A 21,438-nucleotide genomic window follows, 5' to 3' on the forward strand; every position below is an offset into this window, starting at 1 on the left:
CATTTGCTTTTTTATTTTTTTCTTTAATTTTTTTTTATTTTACATATCGATCCCAGTTCCCTCTCCCTCTTCCCCTCTCTCCCACCCCCCATGCCCCCGACTACCCTCCCCTCCCATCCACCCCCCACTCCACACATAGAGTGATGTCTTCCAGGAGGGGTCATCTAAATCTGTCAAGTCATTTGGAGTAGGGACCAGGACTTCTCTCCTGTCTCTAGGTTATGGGAGTATCCCCCATGGGGCAATGTGCCCCCAAAGTCCTTTTGTGCACAAGGAATATATCCTGGTTCCATTCTCTGTGGTCCCTTAGACTGCTCAGGCCTTCTAGCTGAGACCCATGTTCAGGGGGTCTGAGTCAGTCCCACGCTTGATTCCCAGCTATCAGTCTGGGGGGCCCATTAGCTCCTTTTTGTTCAGGTCAACTGTCTCTATGTGTTTCTGTAGCCTGGTCTTGTCCTCCTTCTCTGCATCTGGATTCCATTTTGGCTCAGTGTTTAGTTGTGGGTGTCTGCTTCTGTTTCCATCAGCTACTAGTTGAATGCTCCATGATGGTAGATAAGTTAGTTGTTGATATCATTATCAGGGAAGAACATTTATGGTAGCCTTTCCACTATTTCTCAGATTGATAGTTGGGGGTCAGTCTTGTAGGTCTCTGGACATTTCTCTAGTTTTCTCTTCAAACCTATAATGGCTCCCTTTTTTATGGTCTATCTATCTATTCTCTCGTCTATTCATTTGCTTTTTTTTTTTAAATCAGAAATCATTTTTATAATAGTTGAAACAAGATAATGTTGGCAATTTCTGTTACAGTCAATCTTGGAAATAAACTTGATGAGGCATAAACATTTCTAATTGAAAAAATATATTTTCTTATATTCTGATTATGGTTCCCCTCCCCTAACTCCTTCCAGATCCCCCCCTCTCTCTCATTAGAAAACAAATGGGCAAATAAACTGAAGCAAACCAACAAACCAGAATAGGGCGTAGAGCAAAACCCACAGCAGGAGAGAGAGAGAGAGAGAGAGAGAGAGAGAGAGAGAGAGAGAGAGAGAGAGAGAGAGAGAGAGAGAGCCATATACAGATGCCTTCTAGAAACAACAGGATTGTCACACATATGGACTCATGGGGACATGGGGACCATGGCAGCATGCAAGGCCAGAATGGGTCTAAGCCAGATGGGGTCCTGATTCCTAGAGGGGAAGAACTCAAATTCCTATCTCTAACACTGAAGCAAACTCCACTTGATAGCCATTTTTTTCAGTCTATGTTGAATACCTACAGGATACAAGTTCTGACTTAGCAAAAGAGCAAAGAGGCCCATCCTTCACTACAAGAGGACTAGAAGAAAATGAAAGAATAAATAAAAAAGAAAATACTGATGGCAATAACAAGGGTTACAAAGAAAAAGTCAATTAGATGGGCAATAACATGATTTAAAGAGGAAGTTATCTATCTCAGACATGAAACTTCAAGGGAGCAGAAATCAGACTGAGAGGTAATAAAAGAAAATCAAACCAACTATAAAGAAATTAAAGCACGTGTGATCCAGATGATAAAACAGAAATTCATGTCACAAAATTATTATGATGATTAAGAAAGACTTCAAGGGGGGATTGTTCTTCAGTATATATGTTTCCCTAATTGGTTGATGAATAAAACACTGATTGGTCAGTAGCCAGGCCAGAAGTATAAGCAGAGCTACCAGATGAGGAGAATTGTGGAGAGAGGATGAAGAGAGGAGCTGTCTGAGAGATACCATGTAGCTGCTGAGGAACAAAGGCAACCTGGCATCACTGGTAAACCCCGGGCCATGTAGAAATAGATAGAAATGGGCTAATAATTAGGAGAGAGCAAGCCAATAGGAGGCCTGAGCCATTGGCCAAACAGTTTATAATTGATATAAGTCTCTGTGTATTGATTTTGGACTAAAAACTGTACTCTCAGTCTTTACCTTAACCCTCAAAGTCTTGATAATCTCAGACAAACCAACCCCATTGTCTAGACTCCAGTCTTCCCAGATACTTCCCTAATTCCCACATCCTACATCCAATCAAATAGTTCAGTAACCCATTCTCCCTTGAATAATACCCAGAATCAAACAGTTTGGAACATTGTAACTGACACTATTTTCTAAGGCTGTGTTGTCTTTTTAATTCCTCCTGTTTGACTCACGTCAGCAACTAGAACAGTCTGGTGGACGTTTAAACATTCTCTATTGGTTTCCTTTCCAAAAATAGCTGTAACAAAATTCTACAAACTAAATGTCTTAAAACATCAGAAATATAGCATTGTGTGCTTTGGGGGCTAGACTTCTGCAGTCTGGGTATGAGCAGAGTTAAGACCCTCTGAGGGCTCTCTGTGATGGGGCACCCTTGCCTCTTTCTAGCTTGGGATGTTTACCAGCCAATGAGCTGTGGCTGCATCCTTATACTATCTTGTCTAGCTGCACATGCTTGTATCTCTGTCCAAATTTCTCTCTTCTTATAAACTTCTAACCTAGGGTCTATGACCTCACCTAAACTAAATTAGACCTTCAAAGGCCCAATGTCATAGTATTTACATATAAGATTACAGGAGTCAAACATATCTTTGAGATACAAAGATGGTTCAACCAGTTTAGTATAGTTTAGGTCAGTTGTTTAGTTTGGTGTTTTGCTTCTTTCTGTTTTCCTTTGAAACGAAGTCTCAAATGAATAGACCTCAAATTCACGGTGCCATCTAATTAGACATAGGGATTTGTGATCCCCTACGTCATCCTTCCAAGAGTTGGGATTACAGATACGATCCATCTCTTGCAGCATACATGAAAACTTTAACAGTCTCTATTGTTCTTCTCACTCACTGGAAGTCATATTATTGATCTCACACACTCCATTCTCTGTATGAATTACCCATCTTTAGAACTTGCACTGCCATCCTGTCCTATTCTCTTTGGGACCTTCGCAATGGGTCTGTTCCCTCCTTCTCTGCTTCCCTCCTGAGACACCCCTCTGGTCAGCGAGGCTTTCTCTAATAACCTGCTTAAAACTCCTAAGCTGCCCCACCAGTCTGACACTCTGTCTCTCTTCGTGGAACTCCTTTTCTCCTCTCTACAAAGCAGCACCTGTCACACTCATCACTGTCCGGAAAGCTGGCACATCCTGCTTGAGATCACAGGCAGTGGAGAAGCTGGCTCCCAGGAGTTACTGCAGGGCTTTTACTCTAGTGCTGTATACAGTCTCTGAATGATGCATTTTCTATCGTATATTCATTACCTATCTGACAGGGTTATAAAATTCTAGGATCGGTGACATAAACAGATGTCCTCATACTTTCAGCTTTCCTTTTTATTTCTTTTCTTAGCCCCCTCTCAGTGGTGTCAATGTTGAAAAAGTCTGGTTTCTAGTGAAAGACTTGGGGTGGAAATTCTGAGCGCAAAGGCATAAGCCAAGGGTTTTCTTTGTTGACCAGTGATACAAAAATATTCACCGAGTGATAAATAAATAAATGAGACTTTATATTTTGTGGGATAACCTAGGAGATGCATAGACCTACTGAAGAGCACAAATTACAGCTAAATGATGTATTTAACCAGTATACATGCACACATAAAGCAATCAGAAATAACCATCAATGGTATCATTTCCAAACAAACTCATTTATCTTTATTGGTGTGATATCATATAGACACACTTGTTTATTTCTATGGAAACACATACACGCACACACACACACTTTGATGTTGTGCCAAAAACCAAAGAAACAAACAAAAGACAATCACTTATAGTGGAAAGAGGTTTCTGGGAATTACCCAAAGTGAATGGCAATGCTGGCCTTTGGCTCTGAGATGAACCTTCTAGTGGGGCTGTACTTAACTGCTTGCCAGTCACTATGGAAAGTGCTTTTAATGGGGTGTTAATTTGATCTCCATAACTGCAAGAAGGCACAAAGTTTATCTCTACTTTCCAGATGAAGAAATTGGGCATCTGGGAGATGTAATGGCCTGAACTAAAGTCAGATGGCCAGAAAAGTTGTGAAAATATTTCTGTATGACTACACAGTAGTCCTATGTAAAGAGCATCAAGTATATCAACCAACTCACAGTGAGAAGACACACAGCCAAGAATATTGGTGTTGGCTTACTGTATCACTGCCTCTTCTGGCCATAACTGCACTGGCAGTCACACTTCAGACTGAGTAACTCCCATCTGAAGTTCATAAAAACAGAAAGATTTTCAATTTCAAATACTCTTTCAGAGTTTGAAGCACTTGTGTATACTTAATGAAATACCTTGGGAATGAAACCAAAGGTTGATTTTGAAACTTATGTGATTTGTATATACCTAATATGCACAACCTGTCTTTTCACTATGACTAATAACAATAAGTAAGGTGTGAATTTTTTCATTCAAAACAGTGGGCAATCAAAAAATTGAATTTGGAAGCAGTGTGTATTTCAACCTGTTGCAGAAGACATGGCTTTTAAGAATCCCCAGACATCCCTATCTTGAGCAATACTCAAAATGCATAAATATATGTTTTTCTCTGTAGATACTTATCATAAATATCATTATCTTTCCATTATTTTGCAAGTCACCTCAGACTCATTCCTCTGAAATTACAAAGAGGATAACTTTCTATCAGGAACCTCATGATATTTTTATGAGAAGAATAATTGTTATACTTGGATATGGGACCCCAAGCCTTCTGTGTGAGGAGGTATGCAACTGTGTGTATGCAAGTGCATATATGTGTATATATGTGCAGGTATAGAATAGTGTCTAACCTTGTGTGTAAACCCTCTGGAACCATCTGCCTTGTTGGTTGAGACAGGATTTCTCACTGAGACATGTGGAGTACTGGCTATGTCAGTTGCCTGGCCAGTGAACCCCGGGGATCTTCTTGTCCGTTTCCACCTACTGGGATTGCCAGCAAGCCTGGCTCTCTCTTCCTTTCCTTGGGCGCCAATGATCGCACTAACTCAGGTCTTCATACTCATTCAGCAAACACCGTGCCTTCCAAACTAGCTCCCCACCCTCACACCAGGCCTGTTGCTAAGCCATACACGAAAAGCTTTCCTCCTCACACCAGGTTTGCACACTTCTGTCCCACAACTGGCAGTACAGATTGGATGATCTCATCAGATTTGTATTGTTTTTATTAGCTTCAATGTGGGTCATTTAAATTATCATACCAGGGTCCCACATATCTGGTAGAGTGCTTTTTTAGACATTTTAGTTTTCATGTACTGACAGTATGTCTTAGAGCTAAGAATCAACCTTGGTATGTGAGGAAGTTAATTAAAATATGCTAACTGGTCTGAATTCTACTGGGTACTGTTTCATAACAGATTTACAAATAGTTATTCTTTTGCTAAAGGAAGAGAAAATAAACCTCTTTGAAGAATTATTATCTTTAAAACCCATGTGTCAGCTGCTAGAGCTCCCTCAACAAATGTGGTTTTCCCCAAGATAAGACCCTATCATTTATCATTATATTCTCCACACATATCAATGAAATTAGCCCTTAATATGCTCTCAGTCCACACTTAGAGATTAAATGTAATTCTCTCTGGAGGCACTCTCTCTCTTTCTGATATTTGAATGCCATGAGCAAGAGCTGTTCTTCTTTGTCATACCTCCTCCACCATCGTGAGCTGAAACCATGAGATAAAGTGAGCCTGCATCTACAGTTATTTATATCAGGGTTCCTGTCACAGCAGCCAGGAAGCTCAACAAGAACAAGGAAGGAAGCACATTTTCCTTATCGTTTCATATCGTTGCATTGGAGTTTCTAAAATGACACACCTGTGGCTGAGTGATTTGTTTCAGGGTAGCCAGTGACATGTAAGTGTTTAAAATAAAGGCATGGAAGCAGCAAAAGCAGGGTTGCTGTAAGTGAAGACGAGTTTGCTCTACATAGTGAGCTCTGTGCTAGACAGAGATACCTAATGAGACCCATCTCAAAGGATGGGAGGAAGAGGCCGAACGAGAGGAGAGGAAGGAGAGATGATCAGATGAGTCTAGGGATGTACCCTTGGGAGTTTGTAATGCAAATGAGGGAAGACAGACGACCTCAAATGCTGACTATGATAAAAGGAGAATATAGGATGGTCATACTATCAAGGAGAGTAGAGAATACATCAGGCAACCAGTAGGGAGAAACAAGAGGTTCTCTAATGACAGGAGGTGTGTGAAAAGAACTCAAACACTGAGGAGGCCCAGGAGGCAGAGCCTTGTTTAAACATTGGTACTTTGTGGTATAAGATCTTCAGCACAGGAGGCTGAGTGAAATGGTAATAGTGGTTGCTGAACAAACATGAGGATATTAGAGTCTCCAGGACTGAGGTAAAAAGCCAGAGGCTGTGAGCGCCTGTAACTCCAGTGTTTGATGTATAGAAATAAGGATCACTGCAGCCCAGCTCCAGATTCGGAGAGTAATCCTGTCCTACAGGAATACTTTGGTCCCCACATGTACATAGGCACATGCATGGCCTCACACACACACATGAATACACAAAACTACATGTACACATATGCAGGGATGCAGGCATGCCCACATATATATACATGCACACATGTGCTCACACATAATCACGTGGCATACACACACAATAAAAAAAGGTCTTCAGAGTTGTAGATGTGACAGCAACTTTTTTATAGGTGCAAGTTTACATCTCCAGATAAACTTCTATGAACTTGGCCTCTGGCAGTTGACAAAAAGCCAAGTGCTTGTCGGAGAGAGGTACATGAAACACAAGTGGTTACCTTTCCATTCTTCAGTGACATCTGGAAACGTGGCATCTGTGACCAATTGACAAGTGCAGTTTCTATAACTTGCAGCTATTTCACCAGAAACATTTAGTGAAAACATACTGCAGAAGTGAGCAGATGAAGAGCTATGGAATATGTTAATCAATATGAATTTGTTCTTCCATTCACCATATGGAAGTACAGTGAGTAGGTTCCTGCCCAGATAGATCAGAGAGTTGTATTCTTGTCATTTCTCCTTACCTGAAGTATGTCTTCACACACAGCTTCAAGACATTTTTCCTCAGGTGGTTCTTGGCCTGTTAAAATCAGCCTCTCCTGTCCTTTAAGACAAACCATGCACAAGACATGTTTGTCTCCTCAGGTTATGGGGGGGGGGGACTCAGAATGCAAGAGCCTTGCCAAACAGCCACTAACAGGCAAACAGCTGATGCACCCCAACCTTCTTAACACAAAGTGGTTTTCTCTGAAACATCATCTTTGGATGACTATCAAGTCGTTGAAAAGTCTTCTAATCATTGCAGTTCATTCTGAGGGCAAGTTCAAGGAACGGGCTGCTCATGAGAATGACAATCTATTGTTCACTCAGAGCTCACACCACAGCACAGTGGGGAATGTGAAACCAGCTCTCATCCACATTGTACTTGGATGACTGTTGGAAAGTGGTTGTCATCACATCTTGAACAGAAGTAGGTACAACTTACAAATTGAAGAAAACCAATGCTGTCTACAGTGCAGGAGGGAGAGAACACATGTGATTTAACTTAGATATATTTGCTCAAAGTCTACAGCCAAGTCCACATTGTTTAAAGAAATTGCTTGTAAATTTTAATCAAGTATAAGATGCTAAAAAGTCCTATGATCTGTTCCAAGCACCCACATGGTGGCTCACAACTTTCTATAATGAGATCTGGTGCCCTCTTCTGGCATGCAGGCATACATGCAGGCAGGACAGTGTATATATGATAAATAAATAAATCTTTTTAAAAATGTCTAGAAAGCCACAGCTGGGCTTCAGTATGCACTCAGAGCAGAGGCTATGTATTGTCATGAATAAGGGGAGTAGGTATCTCAGGCACATAATAAGTATTCATGAAACTGGTAAACCACACACACACACACACACATACAGAGAGAGAGAGAGAGAGAGAGAGAGAGAGAGAGAGAGAGAGAGACACCAGCCACCATTATCAGTGTCCAATACCACCCCTCAATTCCTTGGCTTAACCAAGACACAAGTTCAACTTGAGAGACACAGTTTTGTGGTGATGATGGCAAGGATAACTATGGCTGTCAGGCAAGAATCATGGGGAGTAGCAAGGCAAGCATACTTGGTCTTGAGTTTAGGGGATTAAGCTGAGGTGGGTAGATGCCACAGTACCTTTGACCCTGCTATAAGCACTATTTAAAGGTGCTTGCTTCTCCACATCCATGTCCTTTTTTCCTTCCCGCATTGTAGTGAGAAAAAGAACATGCAAAGGGTAAGAGGAACTAGGACAGCTTCCCAGCTCTTGCATCTTTCCCTCTTCATCCAAGGGAAACAAAACAAAACAAAAGCAAAAAGACAGACTCCATGAGCACCCCAGTAGCTTGTTTTTCCCCAAATAAATATATAAAATAGCCTGAACAATGGTTCTTTGATTATTCTTCTCATTTTTAAAACTCTGTACAAATTATCTTCATCCTTTCTTTTAATTTGAGTTTTTGTTGTGGCTTGCTTTTCTAAGTCTGTGAGGGAAGTCATTAGGGATTTTTTTAATTTTTCCACTTTTTAATGCATGATGCATGAATCCATGACTAGCAATGCCACTCTTGGTGCTTATTTTGTTGTGTCATAGAGGTTTTGTATGATGGATTTTCATTTTTATTTAAGAAAAAATTTAATGCCCCTTTTATTTTTTTTTTTTCAGTGATCCACTCTCCATCCAAAGATAGGTTTTTGAGTTTCTATGTTTTGCATAGTTTCTGAAATTCTTACTTCTAGATTCATTCTGGAGTGCTCAGAAAATAGGGTATGATTTCATTGTAAAACTCAGTGCTTTGAATATTACATCATTATCATCTTAATCAGACCAGCTGTGACAACCCACACGCAACCCCCAAGAACTCATCAATGGGTGTTCATTTTTTCATGGAAGGAAGGGTTAAGGGCTGTTGTAAGATACTCACCTGAGATTACAGCCACATCTTCCCACACCTCCCTTCCAGCTGTATATAATTCTGTACCCATTGCCTGTGGGTGGTCTCATGATCTTAGGGCCTTTCTGGCAGTAATTGAGTATATACAGATGTTTAGCTGAAGGGAAGAACTTGATCTATACAACTAAGGGGAAGCCACCATCCATGCTGACTTGAGACATTTTGGTTATGTTTTCTTTGGTTTTGTCCATACTGCTATACACAAGCCCTCACCAATGCTCCTGTAACTCCCATAAACTCCTTGGTATACTGTTGGTATCCTATCTGTGGGCAGCAGACAATTGTTCATGTCTCCCTGGGAAACGCTAATGCAATATATTTCAATGGTTTTGAATTTGTTAAGACTTGATTTGTGATCTAATATACAGTCTATTCTAGGGAAAGCTCCATATGCCAAGGAAAAGAGTATGCAGCTGTCTGCAGCTGTTGCATAGGATGTTCTTTAAATGTCTGTTAATTCCATTTCCACTATAATGTAGTTTCACTCTGGTGTTTCATGTTGCTTGTGTGTGAGGGTGCTGTGTCTTTTGATGACTGAAAGATATTGAGGCCCTCCCTCCCAAGTAATCTTGTATCTGAGCTTACCTTTCCCTTTAGTTTCACGCTGTTTGCTCTGTGTTGCTGGAATCTCTGGCGTTGGATGTAAAGAGTTACAACATTACAACTTCTTGAATTTACTCATAGGTCATTATGTAGTAATGCGCCTTGCCTCTTCTTACAGTTTTACATTCTGTTCATGAGATGTAGGTATAGATACTCATGCTACCTTTAGAGTTTCATTTGCTTGGAATATAGTTTTCTATCCTTTCAGTCTACATTTTTTATTGGTGAGGTCTGTTTCTTGTAAGACGTATATTGCTAAGTCTTTTTCTTTTACAAAATGCATTCTACCAGTCGATCATTTCATTCATATTTGAACATTTCATTCCTATAACTCCAAGTTCATTATTGAAAAGTACTAACTTATACCCACCATTGTATTGATTTTCTAATAGTCTTTTTGTAAATTCTTTGTTCTGGTTTTCCTCTCCTTGCTATCTGATGGTTTGCTATAGTAATGATGTCCCATTCCTTTTTATTTAGTGTTTATGCATTGAGTAGTATCTTCACGATGAAAGTTCTCTTTATTTTGTGTTTGGTCTGGTGACCCTGCATTCCTCAGTTTTATCTTGTCATGTCTTTACTCCTAGAGCATTAGCTTGCTGACTATAGTATTCCCAGTGAGCAGGGACTTTTTCTTCCTCCTAGAACTTAAGACTCCATCATTTTCTTCCTTTCTGCCCTACATGCTTTCTGCTGAGAACGTCATTGTTAGTATAGGGAGATTGCCTAAATGTCTGAGTGGGTGGTTTCTTTGCAGATTTTAAAATTATTATTTGTCCTATGCTTTGTGGTATAGCTATTATTATATGTCACAGTAAAGATCTTCTCCTGGCATGTCTATTTGGATTTCTCTGTGCCTGCTTTACACACACATTCCTATCTTACTCAATATTTGGGGATTTTCATTGAATGGGTTTATGTGGCTGTATTATTTATATTTTATCTTCAGATATTCCAGTGATACAGGTAATATTCCAAATATCTTCAATTATGTCTAGTTTTTCTTTTATTCTATTTGAATGGAATATTCAAGAGGCTCAAGGTTTTCTTTTCATTCTTATGAGGAATTTAATCCACTTCACATTTTCTGGAGTCTGTTATTGGAGGGTTTGATCATTTGGAAGTATCATTTTATCTTTCATAATTCTTAAGTTCTGACTTCTCTTCATGCTTCTTGTATTACTATTTTGAGATCTATGAGGGTCATTAGCAAATGCCTCTTCCCCTTATTCAGCTGCTCTTTTCAAAGGCTGAATCTCTGAATAGCAATCTGTGATGCAGTGCTGGCTTCACTTCCAACTGGACAACATATGTAGTTTCTCTATAGTGCCTTCGGTTGTGACTAATGAGTCTGGGTATCATACATACCACATTGGAGCTGGGCAGATCTACTGTCTCTGTGGGTCATTCAAGAGTGTGGATACTCTCACGGTTCAGGCAATTGTAGTGCAGACAACAAAACACATGAGACACACAGTATCATTATTCTTACAGTGTGGGTGGTGTCCTATGTCACATGATGGGGTGCCCTAAAGTCCCGTTGAAGTTGGCTCTATAACATGTTAAGTTCCCTGGGACATGGTGCACAACAGGTGGTAAGACACCTTGTCTTCTACACAGGAGTATGGTCACAAGGAGAAAAGTGGAGATGGGATCCATAGAACCCCACTAGGGTCCTATTACACAGTCACATTGGTGGCAAATGGTGAGGAAGGCAGCAGAGGTAAGTAGTAATGAAGCAGAATGTGTTGTGTTCCCTTTTGCTCCCGCTGATGCTAAGATAAAACGTGAGTGCATTCTCAACAGTGGGTCCTCAGGACTCTCGCCCTAACTGTGTGCACTAGGCTGGCACTCTCCCCAAACACTTACCTATATAGTGCCTATCAGAAAGTAAGCATGGCGTGGCAGCAGTCAGAACCTAACAAAATTCCTCTTGGGAACTCCTTTGGCCATGTGTACAGATGGTGGCAGAGTCTTTTCATTTCCGGTTCCTTGGCAAGAATTTTGGTTTTCTTGTTTTAATATGTTCTGTTTCCTCACCAGTAAAGTAAGTATTGTGTGCAAGAATTTGCCACAAGAACTAAATGTGATAGTGTATGTAAAATATCCCATGCAAAGGTCCTAAGTCATAACATATAAAGCTAATTTGATGGTAATTTTGTGCCATTTCCTGGAGAGAGGATTGTTTGGCAATCCTCTTTGCTCATCAAAACTTTATGAGTGGCTATTTGGTACCGTTTCAAAGACAATGGTGATTACTATTGTTGGAAGAAATACACACTTTGTTCTTAATACTGAACTGGTAAGTTTTAAATATCTTTTAAAGGAATGAAATGATCATTTAAAATTTCATTAACAACCTTCTAAGACTGAGAATCTTTTAAAATACATTATTGATGCATCAGAAGAAAATAAATACACACCACAAATAGCGTTATTTCACTCCACTGTTGTTGACAAACTGAAATTGTCAAATAAGAAAGAGCTTCATCAAATTGTAAGACATAACTTCCTGTACCTTTGTCTTTGGAAATCACTAAGAAGTTAAAATAACTCATGACTGAGTTGGGAGAGTAAGATAGAGTATTGAAGCTTATGTCACTTAAACTATACTATAGACTTTACAGATCTTACCAAACTCAATTGTAATATAGTCCTGGTCTGAAGGTATATGCTGAACAAGTAGACATGAAACCTTCAAAGTTTCAAGGTAAATTTGAGGTTGATATAAATTTAGTGGCCAGAGTTCATAGAAATATTACTCTCGTTTGGCAACTTAAAAAAAGAATCTTTTTTAGAAAATAAGTGTCTATTTTATAAAATTACTATCTTTCTGGTGGTATAATTTCATTAGGTTGATTATTTTGAGTGGGTCCTTATCCTCAACCATCATTATTTATTGTTAACTCTAGGGAGTACCTCTATCAATACCCAGAGGAGCTTAAATTACACATCATCACATTTTCTAAAGGAAATCTCAACAAGTTATGAACCTGTTGGTTTTCTAGAAGCATTTTCCAAATGTTATGTCAATTTTTTTTTTAACAACTTGTAAGTGTTGGCCAGTGTTCGACATGGGGAGCAGATGGGCCATTCCACACTTGGTGACTGTTGCACATTCTGCCATCTCTTGGGAGGCCCAGAGATGCTACAGGAGCCTGAAAGCATGTATACCTACAGAACCTTGGCTTTGTGAGACAGAATGATCATGTAAGGACCACTGTAATTAATGGATAAACTGTGTGTTACATTGAAAATATAAAACTTAGGAAGCAAACTTGGCCATGTTTTCTTTGTTTTTGCATTAGGGTTTGAAAAGGAGGAACTGTGGTACCCTGGTGCTGGATGCAACACGGAAACTTCGGCTCCATTTTACTGTTTTCATGTGAATAATCAAGTGATCACAAGATTGACCTAATCAAATTATTGCATACCTTTCCTTGTTCCTAACATGCCAGTTCAGAAAACCATGGGCACCTAAGGGTAAATAAAGTAAAAAAAAAAAAAAGTATCTTAGTTAAAATGTGTTTTTTTTTAAATGGGAGCCAAAATCAAGTTTGTTAAGACAATTTTTGATGTGGCAAGTACCAATTCATTGCCAAAAAAAAAAAAAAATGATCATACTCTTGTCTTGAGTTTTGTTTTTCTCACTTATTTCTGTCTGGTTTGGCTTAGCATAGCTTATGTGTATCTTACTGAAGTTATCTTACAGCTACCATAGGCAACTGGCATCTTTATTTGAAAACATTCCAAATGAAAATGTGTGAATGTATTGGTGTGGTTGTACTCCATAGAATTGGGATTTAGGACCATGGTCATGGGCATGAAAAGCAGACCTAGAATTTTTTTTCTGAATAAAATCTTGGGCTGTCTGAAGACAATACTTTAGTCCTCCTTAATGCTGGTATCAGTGATGTGGCAGTAATCTTTAGTTTAATTAATATAATTTGCCTATAAGACACATCTCTAATTAATATAGCCAAGAGTGAATTACTATATTATTTATTATCAGTTCACATTTAAGTATGGTGTGTGTGTGTGTGTGTGTGTGTGTGTGTGTGTGTGTGTGTGTATAGGTGTGCACTCTTTCTATCATGGATCTGAGATTGAACTCAGGTATCAGATTGAACGGTACCTTTACCCATTGAACCTTCCCTCTAAGTCATAACCTCATTTTTCCTGATGTGACATACACGTAAATGGTCATGTTGACAGCTATTAGTATTAATAAGTTTAGAACTAAGGATTTTTTTTGGCTGAAAGAGATTTGTGAGGACTCCTCCACTGTTTTAGTTAAAATCTGAGATCCAGAATAGTTAAACAGCTGTGTAAGGAAGTAAAATCCATAATTTCTGACCCTCTACATAGTATCTCCACTACTCCATGATGCCTGTTGGGCCAGAAACCTCTAGTTTTCAGGGCAATAGTTCCTGTTTTAATCCTTTGACAACAAGACACATTTAGAATTCTCCTAACTGGTAGAATGTCAAAAACTCTGGAAGTGTGGATTTCCTGTCTCTCACCCTAACCCTTTCACTAACTTGAAAATTTTCTAACCCAAACTTTGTTTGATATAGTCCAGAGGCATGTAAAAATATATACACTGACTTCCAAGTCTGACTAATGGAAAAAGAGTCTTTCGATGTCTGAAATGCTCACACCCAAACCCAGAGACTTACACTTGAATTTCCATAGACATCAAGAATCTGAGAGTTGTTGTAAGTAACAGCAGAGGGCCTCCAAAATTATAAGAACTAAATCTATCAAGAGAATAATCAGAAAAGGAAATGCTTCTTATTCCTGATAAAGATTTCTAAGGTGGACAGCAGCCAAGATTTTTCCCTCCCACCTCTATCAAAAATGATGCAACTAATTCTGGAAGCCTAATGGGGCTGGCCACTTTCTGGATCCATCTGTGCTATGTCTGGATTCTGTCAGCCAAAGAGACTTGAGATCTGGTTTCATTCAATTGTACTTTGCTCTGTGCTTTCTTTTTTATGTGCCCTTTAAATAGTTATTTTAACCATAGCACTCCTCAACCAAAAAAGAAAAAGAAAAAGAAACCTATCTATTATCATTTGAAAATATTGAAGGAATGGCTCTTCTCTCACTGCTTCTCAAAGCATTTAGAGTCATTATATAATAAGAAGAGAAATTCCCCAGGGCCCAGCTACAATAAACATGTGTCAGTCAAAGATACCTGAACATATCTCATATTTGATATATGTTGTTCAATATCTGAAAAGCCTAAGTAAATTTATGATATTTTATTGTAAGCTATGTGGTTTTTTTATAGACTCTGGGGAAAATCTATTCTAACTTTGCTTCTTTAGATCAAATATATATTGAACTGGAAAGATAGGTTACTTTCTAAATATACCTTGTCATACTGAAAATCTAAGTAACAATATTTTGGAAGTATACCTGTACATTCAGAAGTACATTTGTTCACATATATCTGTTCTGTCTTGATGTTAAACATAGATGAAAATTCTATTTATGTTTTTTTTTCAGTCCTAAGGTATAATGAGTATGTGATATTAACTGCTGCCTGCTCAGATCTGAAATCTAAGAAAGATGAAAATGAACTTCATGTTTTGAGTGTATAGCCACATGAGCTCACACTTGGAGAGATGGAGATGGTGATGCCGCAGGCAGGGAATAAAAACCATAGATGTAGTCTCTGCTGGCCCAGAATACAGGACACACTGTTCTCACTATAGGAAGGCTAAGCTGGGTGGATTTAAATGCCAGTTCCAAAAGCATAAGAATCATATTCACACAAGTAAGCCTTTAACTTCTCAATATTCCCATAGCATCGTATGTAAGATAGGAAAAACAATAGTGTAAAATAGTTGAGGTTGTGAAGGTAGCCAAGTTAAGTTTTTATGTAAGGATGGGCTTATGGGTTAATAACTAATAATGTCTGACCTGAGAAAAACTAAGATATCAAGTTAGCTCCGTTGCTTTTTGTCTGTAAAATTATATGGTAGTGTTGTTTGTTTGAGGCCACACTGGCCTCAAACTCACTATGTAGTCAAAGATGACCTTGAACTACTGACCCTCGTGCCTCTACAACTCCTGAGATTACAAATCTGCGCCCCCATGCTAGATGCCACCATGAATTTACCTTCTGTTAGCCTTGATTTCCTCTTTGGAAATGTTGCTTGCAAATAACAGTAGCACTGCTTGTGGGTTGTGCTAGATCACTCTGCAAAGCAGAGGCATGCCTAGTGCATAGTTGGTGCTCAAAAAAGTTATTACATGGCATTCTAGTAGAACAAAACATTAGTAATATTGTCTAAATATATTTAGACACTAGAGTTTTTAAAAAATGTCCTTGAAAAGCATCAATGGCTGATAAAAGAAGTACTCACTTTTAATTTTTTGCCTGGCTTGCTCCCATCATAAAGGCCAGGGCAACACCCCTCCTCCTTCCCTTGTCCTTCAGCCTTGATCTTGTCTAAAACAATTTGACAACAGCAAGCGTATGCTTTAATAAATTTATAGGGCATGATTCAGTCTTGTAGCTGCTCAGAATTGGTCCATGCAGCTGTACCTCAAACTTCATTCACTTACAGACAGTTTGATTTAAAAAGAAAGGAGGTTCTTGTACTTGCTTTAGCGGTAGGTGGTTGAAGAGTGATGTATATTAATTAGGCTTGTTTGCATCATGACCCATCAGCCTAGCAATACAGCAATATAGCAATGAAACCAAATGGTTGCAAAGAGCTGCGTGTGCCTTTCTGCTCTTAAGAGATCATACATGGGCTTCCATCTTTATTCATGAGAACCATGGGTATGGTCTTCATGCTGAGGAGCAGGCATCTAGGGCTAAGCATTTGACAACGCTGATTTTACTGGATGACATCTTACTGAACATCACAACTAACAGAACCATTGTCTGTAAGTGAATGGGGCTTGAGGCACAGCCACATGGACCAGTGCTGAGGAAAGACAATGTGGTACTGTGTCTTTTTCAGTTTAGGAAAGCATATGCTCACTGTCAGCAATATTTATTTCCTTAAAAAATACATATGGCAAGGTTCTTCAAATTCTAGCATATTAAGCCGTTGAACTCTGGGATTGAGTTGTATCAACATAAGGAGTATTTTTCACAAATGTTAGCCTTTCCACTCATCACCCAAGGACCTCCTTAGAAGCAAGTCTGGCTGCCTGTAAGCTCTGCCCCTCTCCACACTGCTGCATCTGTAACAAGGAGTATAGCAGAGAAGGTGTAGGGACTGCTGTGGAGCTAGCCTTCAGGAAAAAGGAGCTTCATCGCCACCTTCACTCTCACTGAGGTTCCCAAGCTGAAAAATGTGACCTAATTGGATGTCTGCACAATTGTCCCAACTTTCTCAATGGCAAAACACATTCCTCATCTAGTAGTAACTATCATGTGTCCAAAGTAAGAGAACATTTTATGTATTGATCTTATTACATGACTTCCAAAGCTAGAAATGCAAGACACAGGTTCTTTAACCAAACGACATCATATTGTGAAGTGAACCCTTTGGGATGATAAAATAAGTAATTCCATATGCAGATGAACCCATGAACCGTTCGTATTGGACTCCTGTTTCTCTTATCATGTCCTTGGTCTTGTGTCTTTTGACTCAATTAAGTCAGTCAGTCTCAAGGGGCTTTGTCTTTTTTTTTTTTTTTTTTTTTTTTTTTTTAAGAGAAAGAAAGAAAACCAGACTGGCCTTTAAGCCATAGCACTCCAGTTCTGTCCTCTCAACATATGGTATTTATAGATCTTGCAGAGAAAATCAGGGGGAAATACTTCAGATTAGAATGCCTCTCCACGTCATAGATGGTTTTAATTTGTGGGTGTTTTTAAGTCTTTGGACCTAAAGTAGTTCTTATTAGTCAATAAAGTGGCTTATGGAATGAGGGTAAAATATAAAATAATTACATTCCTTAAATACAATTTGCATGTCCCCATGGGTATGCAAATATGCCTCTTTGTACTGGCTTTTACTTTCTTTTTTGGTGGTGAGGATGGTGTATTGGCCAAGAACAGAGGATTTTCCTGGTAACAAGGAACCGTTCCCAGGTTTGAGTGGGACGTCACTACAGTGGTTAAGTCTAGCTGGAAATCTTTCATCCGCAGCAGGGTGGAGAGGCTGCCCTTTGACTACAGAAGAAAGTCTAACCTCTTTTTAAAGCCTTTTTGGCCCAGACAGCCTAGCACAGATGGTATGAGCAATTCTGCCAAGCCAGCCGGTGAGAACAGGCAGGCAGACATCTGCAGGTGAAGGCCAGGAGGGAATCGCGGCTGGGAGGTCATTGAAAGTCAGTGCACAGAAAGGCTGTTTCCCCGGCAGCAGAAATTAGCCTGCAAGACCTCTGCAGGTCCACACAGGCACTGGGCCAAGAGCACTGGACCACATCCTTAGGCTGTCCTAGGACATAAACCCTGTTCCTGCTGTCTATTAAAACCCAACACCTGAATCATGCCTGATGCTAAGATTATAACAAGCTTCCACCTGAGGTTCTAAGCACTTCACAGCTCTAGGGATGGGTTTGTTAGCACATTAAAATCAACTGAGGAGGGTTTTCCTTTAACTCATAACTGAGTTCTGTTTAGGACTAATTAAGTACCAGTATCTCCTGTAGAGAGCCAAGCCCATTGAAACGGACAATTCTCAAAGACAAAGCTGGGGTTACTTGACACATGAACTAGAGTCTGTACTCTCAGCCTCCCACAGATAGAAGAAGGGAATGGGAGCTCTGGTTCAGCCTGGGTTAAATGATGAGCTCTATGCCAGCCCAGAATACACTGTCTCAAAAAAATAAAAAATGTTTTTAAGGATAGAGACTGAACTCTGGACATACCCAAACCCTGGTCCTCTACAAGAGCAGTGCATTTCTGTTGAGCCATCCCTTGAGAGTCACTCTCAAGTGTCCTTTTAAAGAACCTGGACTCCCATATGTAAGCTAAACGCCTAAAATAGTTATTGGAAAGTTTGACAGCCCCTAATTTAAATAAAACAATTCTGAGTGTGGCTGGGATGGTATTTGCAGAGGTGAGTAGATCGTGAGAGCACAAATGTATTGATCAATCTCTTGACTGATTCATTACTGATGTCATTATTAGAACATAGAGAAAGTTAGAAGGCAGGCCTATGTGTGTGAAGCAAGTTACTGGGGGCTGTCCCTGGGGTTGTCTTCTCCTAGCCTCTGTCCATAAGACCTGCTTCCACCATGAGTTGAGGTTATTCTACTACAATGAGGCAATGGGTCTAGAAAGCAAATAGAGCCATTGGGACAAACCCTCTGAAACTGGGCCAAAATAAATCTTTCTTCCTCTATGAAGTTATCAGGCCAGGTGTCATGATGATTTAAAAACTCACCCAGAACACCTGTGATAATCTCTACACGTAGACACTCTGCAGGGTCCTTCATCCCAGAAACACTGTTTCATTATGTCTGACTGACATTTAAAAAAAAAAATAGTAAGAAATCACTTTCCCAGTAAAGTTCTTTGAGATAATTTTGATAATCAGGCTGTTCAACTGGTGTCCCCTATCAGCAGCTGGAATTGTTGAGCATACGACTGAACCAGCGGCAGGGTCAGAAATGTTGAGCATGAGTCTGAACGAGCTGCAGAGCTGGAAACATGGAGTATGCATCTGAACCAGCAGCAGGGCTTATTGAAAAGGATTGCTGACTCTCAGTTAGTACAGACTAGGGTACATGAATATCTAGTGATTTCCTACACAGCACTGGCAACTGATGGTCTTGGACCTCACTTCAGTAAAGATTCCCTCAAAGAATCTGTGTGCTACTCTGTGGTTGTCTTAAAATTCAAACCTCTACTAGCAATTAAACCTCAATAATATGCAAAATAATGTTACTACCCTGATGGGAGATGCTGTTCTGTAAATGTGTTTCTCTTATTGGTTAATGAATAAAGCGCTAACACACTATTGGCCAATAGGAAAGCAAGATAAGCGGGATGAGTAGACAAGGAGGTTTCAGGAGTAGTAAGGAGGAGTCAGCATGTAGAGACTTGAGAGAACAGAGTCCAGGCCCTCTCTCCGGTGAGATGAGACCACATGGAAACACTTAGATTAATAGAAATGGGTTAATATTTAAGACAGAGCTAGCCGATAAGAAACTAATAACTTACCAACAGCTTCATATCAAATACAGCATCTCTGTGTGTTTTTGGGGGCTGGCGTGATGGTGGGACCAGCAGGGAAAACATACCCATAACACTACCCCAAACTGGTTTGTACTCGTTTTTAACTCACTCTTGGTGTGAATTTATCTAAAAGAGACATAACTATGCTTTGCATTTTTTTTCAGACTGTTTGCCATAGCTTAGACTACCCTCAATCATAATAAAAATGTTAGAAGCATGCATTCAAACTTATAAAGCTTTAGTACTGAAAGGCTATTGTAAAAAGAAAACTAGTAGGAGCTGGAGACTAGTCTCAGCAGTTAAGATATGGTTTCCAAGGATCCACATGGTAGGTCACAACCATCAATAATTCTAGATCCAGAGGATCGACTGCTTTCTGACATGGTGCACACATGTGAATGCTGGCAAAACACTCCTGCGTGTAGCATTAAGTTTTTCAGTGAGATGGCATCTTCTTAAATGAAGCAAGGACATAAAGTAGGGGGGAGGGTACGAAGGTGGGCTTTTGGTCCTGGGAGGAGTGGAGGGAAGATAGGAGAATGAATATAATCAAAAGGCATTGCTTGAAATCTTCAAAGAATTAATGAAAATATTACATTAATAAAAGAAAACTAGTGTCTATACAGAAGTATTCAAACTCAGTATAATAAGAAAAGGAACAACCCAATTAAAGATGGATAAGATATCCAATTGGATAGTCTTGAAAGTAGACATGAAAAATGTTCCATAAACATGTGAAAAGCTGCCCAATGTCATTAGTCCTCAGGGAAATGCAAACCAAACTCCAGTGAGGCGTGCGCGCACGCGCGCGTGCGCACACACGCACACACACACAGGAAAAAGGGATAAGCATAGTTGAGATTATAGATTTGACTTTTAAAATTTCACATTACTGATCAGAATACGGAAGGGTTCAGATACACTGGAAAACAGTTGAGTGTTTTTCTTGGAAAGTTACACATACAGTTATCACATGACCCATTGAGTCCACCCCTATGTGTGTAGTCAAGAGAAAAAAATATGTACACACAGAGTCTCACAGGTACTAATGGCTGTGGGTACTCTTATGCACACAGTAAAGAAACTGGACTTGCTTTATTTTATCTATAAAAATTAATTTGAAATGAATCAAAGACTTAAATATAAGAAGCAAAAATAGTATTAAAATCTTAGAAAAGTTAAATGTCTTTGTGATTTTAAACCCAGTAATATTTTCTTTGGTGTGGCACCAAAAAAATAGAATGAATATATATATATATGTATATATATATGTATATATATATATATATATATATATATAACCACTTTTATACCTCAAAGGAATGTGAAAAGATGATCTGCAGAAAAATTTATTCAGCTCATAGAACAGGCAATTACACTCCTACATATATACTCAACAGACTATATATGTCCTCAAAAGAATTTGCAGACACATGTTCATACCAACATTAGCATCATAGTCCAACATTTTTGCCTTGAAAATACATTCACAAATGTACATTGCGCGAATCCTTCATTGCTTGGTTAGTGGTTTTAGTTCATAGAAAAAATACAGTAGCACATATTTCCACTGTTGGTGCAAAGAAGCAGGCTTGCTTCAAATGGATGTTTCTATTAACACTATGCCTAATTATTGAAAATAAACATGTGCAAGTATGAGCTTCAGCTGACTGCCTCTACACCTATCTTCTCCTCCTGCTGGTTCTTGCAGGGGTCCTCAGCTTATTGAAA

The sequence above is a fragment of the Phodopus roborovskii genome, unplaced genomic scaffold (genome assembly GCF_943737965.1).
Source record: "Phodopus roborovskii unplaced genomic scaffold, PHOROB, whole genome shotgun sequence".
In the NCBI taxonomy this organism is placed as follows: domain Eukaryota; kingdom Metazoa; phylum Chordata; class Mammalia; order Rodentia; family Cricetidae; genus Phodopus; species Phodopus roborovskii.